At 40.8% G+C, this 5,998-nt stretch overlaps 1 pseudogene; it reads left to right on the top strand.

Moving 5' to 3' along the window:
- The first annotated feature begins 3,820 nt into the window (after positions 1-3,820).
- On the top strand, positions 3,821-5,268 carry LOC102492819 (heterogeneous nuclear ribonucleoprotein A1-like; annotated as a pseudogene).
- The last annotated feature ends 730 nt before the right edge of the window (positions 5,269-5,998 follow it).

The raw sequence follows: 5,998 nt of genomic DNA on the forward strand, positions 1-5,998 counted from the left end.
ACTTCTCCATTCTGAATATGGCCAGTAAGATGAGTAAAACAGAAATCACGTTGTCTGAAATTTCTTTGATTATGTATCTGATTGAATATCTTTTTATTTTTAAAATCCATTTATTACTTTATTTAACTTTATTTATTTATTTATTTTAATTTGACTTGGGAGGGTGGGGGAGAGAAAGCAAGCCGCCAGGTCCAGGACTTGAACCGCAATCAGCCATGTGGGAGTTCAGCACCTTTAACCACCACGCCACCTGCGAGCCCTGAATATCTTTTTATAAACTGGCCATTTTTATTTCTTCTTTTTTTGAATGGCTTATTCATATACCTTCTTTATTTTTCTATTATTTTTCTGTTATCTTATAATTGTGTGGGAGCTCATCACACATTTTGGATTTTAATTCTTTGTTGACTATTTTGCAAATATTTTCTCCTGATTTGAGCTTTTTTTATACCTTGTTTAGTGTTGTTTACAGTACAGAAATTTTGAGTTTCCATATGTAAAATTTTCCTTCATGTTCTTGAATTTTATTTCTGAGTTAGAAAGTATTTTCTTATTTCCCAGATTATAAAAATATTTTTCTATATTTTCTCCTGTGCCACTTTAGTTTTGTTTGTTTATTTCTAGAATTTGCACAGTCGGGACTTATCTTTAATTATTTTTACCAAATAGGTAACAAACATCATTTACTAGCATGGTGGTTGAGTGCACTGGATTCCCCACATGGTCGACCATAGTTCAAGTCCTGGACCTGGTGACTTGCTTTCTCACTTTCCCTCTCTGTCTCTGTCTCTTTCTGGGGGTTGGCAGGTGGTGTGGTGGCTAAGGGCGCTGGACTCCCACATGGCCGATTGTGGCTTGCATCCTGGACCTGGCAGCTCACTTTCTCTCTCTCTCCCGCCCTCCCTCTCCGGTCAAATTTAAATAAATAAATAAGTGAAGTTAAATAAAATAATTATTTAAAAAATAGTAGTAATGGTGAATAAAATTTTTAAAAGGGGAAACCTGCAGTTGGCATAGTGGTTGAGGCACTGAACTCTCACATGGCCTGCCATGGTTTGAGTCCCAGACCTGGTGGCTTGCTTTCTCAGTTTTCTTCTTTCTCTCTCTCTGTGTCTCTTTCCGGTCAGATTAAAAAATAATAATTAACAAAATTTTAAAAACAAACACTATTTCCTTATAATTCATCCTTTCCACCAATGATTTTTTTTTTTTTTGGAGAGATTTTTCACTATAGGGCGCGTGCGCTCGCCAGACAGACAGAGAGAGACATAGAGACAGAAAGCGAGAAATCACCCCCCAGGGGGGATGGTCACGCCACAGTCCCTTCTCCTCCATTCTCCTCTCGGGATCTTGGGCACGCATGCACACACGCCCGGGGTGAGTTTTAAGCCACCGGGTCCGGGACGTGAACTGCGGTCAACTATGTGGGAGTCCAGCAACATAGCCATTATGCTCATTGCTGGTTCCCATCCACCAATGATTTGAAATAGCACTTCTATTGCAAATCAAATTCCTCTATATACATGAGTCTGTTGCTGACTGTTCTGTTGATCTATTGATACTTGTTTTTTTTCCACATCAATACCATACTACGTCAATCATCATAGTGTTATAGTTTGCTTCAAGATACTTCTTTTCAATTTTTGTCCTTCTTTTAAATTTCTAAATACATTCACTTTGTAAGATTTCAATACACATTTGAGAATCAACTTGTCAAGGACCATTAAAAATGCAACTGAAATTTTTATTGGATTGCCTAGACATTGCCAATTAAATGTTTGGAAACTGAAAGACTTAATCATCTTTGCAATATTAAAGTTTCTATTTGGGAACACAATATTTATCCAAGTAATTTTTCTTTTCTTTTCTTTTTAAGTTGCCAGAGACCATGTGCATCTGCCAGAGTGAGACCAGGTGGTGAGAAAGCACCCTCCATAGGGGATGGTCATGCCACAACCCCTTCTCCTCAATTTCTCTCTTCTTTCAGGATATGGAGCATGCCCACATCTGTACTCGGCATGTTTCTGGGTCTTGAACAACATAGTCAGCCATGTGGGATCCAGCTGACTTAATCACCATGCCACAGGCTGAGCCTATCCAAGTCACTTTCTATGTCTCAGTCAGGCTTTATTGTTTTCTTCATATAGGTCTTATATATTCCTTTTTGTCTCAGGAAGTTTTTAGGCTTTCTCATTATTGTTAATGATGGGCTCCTTTATTCTACTGTTTTTTTCCGATTGGCATAGGAAACATCATTAACATTGATCTTATATTTTGCTTCTTTACTGAACTCTTTTTCAGCACAAGTTCAATTTATTCTTTTCGCTTTTTAAAATTTATTAATGCATTTTAAGTGACAGTTTTGTTCTTTTCCACTTAGAAAATATTACTTCATTGGCCAGGACCTTTAGTATATGGTTTAAAAAAGTGAAATAGTTGTATGTTCAGAATGAGAATGAGACAGTTATGCCTAATAGAATGACAGCTAACCGTTAAAAGGTGTTGGTGTACATGGGGCCAGAGACAACAGCAGCTCTCCTACTTTATGGCAGTATTAACAGCACAGAATTCTGGGTTGTATAGGCTGAACTTCACTTTAGCTGAGATGATGAGCCCAAGCTTTTATATACCTCAGCACATTTATATATGATGTCAAATTTTACATATAGCAAAAAGCACTCTCTTTTGTTTGCTTACAGTTCTGTAAGTTTAATGATGATGCATTATTTTAAAAACTGTCTAGGTTTCTTTTTCTTTATTCATGATGGAGTGCATATGCACCCAGGTAAGAGTGAAAAAAAAGAAGGGAGGAGGGACCAGCAGTTAGCATAATGGCTATGTCACTGAACTCCCATGTAGTCGACTGTGGTTCAAGTCCCAGACTTGGTGACTTACAACTCACGCCAGGCGTGTGCGCATGCATGCCCAAGATCCCGAGAGGAGAATGGAGGAGAAGGGATAGCAGCGTGGCCCCTGGGGGGTGATTTCTCGCTTTCTGTCTGTCTCTCTCTGTCTTTCTGCCAAGGGCACGTGTCCTGTAGCAAAAGCCTCTTAAAAAAAAAAAAAAGGGAGGAGAGAAAGAAAGGGAGAGAGGGAGCTAGAGAATACTCTCCACAGGGTCACACCGTGATTCCCCTTCTCCAGTTTTACAGCCAGTCAGATGAACTGAGTGGGGATCCAAACCATAGTCACTATGTGGGATCCAGCTTCTCTTTCTCTCTCTCTTTGTAGGTTTTTGCCATAGGGCACATGCCCTGGCTGGAGAGAGGAAAAATGAGAAATCACCTCCCCTCCCTGGGGGGAGATGTTCCCTCCACAGTCTCTTCCCCTCCATTCTCCTCCTGGATTTTGAGCATGCATGCACACATGCCTGGTGTGATTTTCAAGCCACCAGGTCCAAGATTCTCATGTGGGAGTCCAACACTTTAACCACTATGCCACCTGGTGGCCCCTCCAGTTTCTCTTGAGCAGCACATCACTGCTATGTCACAGAGCCAGCTCCTAAAAACACACAGATTCTTATAATTATCAGCACAAACAAAATACTGACCAGTTCTAACACTTCTAAATCAGCTTCTCAATTCATCTCTAAACCTGGGAACCACTAATTTGTTCTCCATCACCATAGTGTTTTTCTTTTTTTTTTTTCAGAATGTTCCCTAAATGGAAATATATGGTATTTTGAAGATAGACTTCTTTCATTTAGCATAATGCAGTTAAGATTCATTCATGAGATTATGCTTACTAATAGTTCATTCTGCTTTCTGCCTGAGGATGCCACAAGGGAAGCACTGTTGAAGTCTCTCTTCCCTCTTCCGTCATGTCTAAGTCGGAGTCTCCTAAAAAGCCTGAACAGCTGTGGAAACTCTTTATTGGAGGGTTGAGGTTAGAAACAACCAATGGAGACCAGCAGTTGGCGTAATGGCTATGTCACTGGACTCCCATGTAGTTGACTGTGGTTTGAGTCCCAGACCCGGTGGCATAAACTCACACTGGACACATGTGCATGTGTGCCCAAGGTCCCAAGAGGAGAATGGAGGAGAAGGAATTGCAGCATGGCCTTCCTCCCAGGGGGTAATTTCTCACATTGTGTTTGTCTTTCTGTCAAGCGCAGGTGCCCTATAACAAAAGCCTCTAAAAAAGAAAAGAAAGAAACAGCCTGAGGAGCCATTTTGAGCAATGAGGAAGCTCACGGATTGTGTGGTAATGTGAGATCCAAACACCAAGTGCTCCAGGGACTTTGGGCTTGTCACATCTATCACTGTGGAGGAGGTGGACGCAGCCATGAATGCAAGGCCACACAAGGTGGATGGAAGAGTTGTGGAACCAAAGCAGGCTGTCTCAGGAGAAGATGCTCCAAGGTCAGGTGTCCATTTAACTGTGAAAAAGATCTTTGTTGGTAGCATTAAAGAAGACACTGAAGAACATCACCTAAGAGATCACTTTGAACAGTATGGGAAAATTGAAGTGATTGAAATCATGACTGGCCGAGGCAGTGGCAAGAAGAGGAGTTTTGCTTTTGTAACCTTTGTTGATCATGACTCTGTGGATAAAGTTGTCATTTAGAAATACCATACTGTGAACGGCCACAACTGTGAAGTAAGGAAAGCCCTGTCCAATCAAGAGATAACCAGCGCTTCCTCCCACCTAAGAGGTTGAAGTGGTTCTGGAAACTTCAGTGGTGATTTTGGAGGTGGTTTTTGCGGTAATGACAACTTTGGTGGGGAGGAAACTTCGTTGGTTTTGGTGGTAGCTGTGGTGGTGGTAGATACAGGAGAAGTGGGGATGGGGATGGCTATAATGGATTTGGTAATGATGGAAGCAGTTTTGGAGGTGGTGGAAGCTACAATGATTTTGACACTTGTAGCAATCAGTCTTCAAATTTTGGACCCATGAAGGGTGGAAACTTCAGAGGCAGAAGCTCTGGCCCTTTTGGGGGTGGAGGCCAATACTTTGCCCAACCATGAAATCCAGGTGGCTACGGTGGTTCCAGCAGCAGCGATAGCTATGGCAGTGGCAGAAAGTTTTAATTAACTGCCAGCAAACAAAATTTAGCCAGAGAGGAGAGCCAGAGAAGTGACAGGAAAGCTACAGGTTACAACAGATTTGTGAGCTCAGTCAAGCACGGTAGTGGCAGGGCCTAGCTGCTACAAAGACATGTTTTAGACAATCCTCATGTGTATGGGCACAAAACACAAGGAATGTATTTGTGATTAATTGTACAACAGGCTATTTTAGTTTGTTCTGTGGAAAGTGTAAAGTATTCCAACAAAGGGTTTTAATGTAGTTTTTTTTTCTCACGATGCTATTGATTGCTAAATGTAATAGTCTGATCATGATGCTGAAAAAAAAAAACAGAAAAGTTTATTCCTTTTTATTGCTGAGTGTCTTGTTGTGTAGATGTAGTCTATTTATCTATGTTCAAGGACATTTGGGTTGTTTTCAGGTTTGACAGTTATGAATGATATTGCCATGAACCTTGTACAAGCTTTTGTGGATATATGGTTTCATTTCTCTAGATTAAATACCTAGAAGTGGGATTGCTGGGTCATCTGGTAGACACTTGTTTAACTTAATAAAAAATAGACACTTGTTTAACTTAATAAAAAACTGAGGCCAGTCCATGGGATGGTGGTTATGGAAGCTGGATCCCACATACTACCTCAGACTACGTGGTCTGAGTCCTGGACTCAGCAGCTTGAAAAACACATCAGCTTGAAAAACACACCAGGCGTGTGTGGATCCAAAATCCTGAAAGGAGGGGGATTGCGGCATGACGGTTACTCATAGGGAGTATTTTCTCACTGCTCTCCCCACCCCCATCTCTCTCCAGTGAGTGGATGAGCTCTCTGGCAAATAAAACAAAAAAACAGAAAACTGTTTTCCAGAGTGACTGTTTCTTGCATTTTTACCAGCAATGTATAAGAGTTCCAGCTGCTCTGGATCTTTGTCAACATTTGATATTGTCAATATTTTATTTTAAATTTTAGCCATTTTA

The sequence above is a fragment of the Tupaia chinensis genome, unplaced genomic scaffold (assembly GCF_000334495.1).
Source record: "Tupaia chinensis unplaced genomic scaffold, TupChi_1.0 Scaffold144247_1, whole genome shotgun sequence".
Classification (NCBI taxonomy): domain Eukaryota; kingdom Metazoa; phylum Chordata; class Mammalia; order Scandentia; family Tupaiidae; genus Tupaia; species Tupaia belangeri.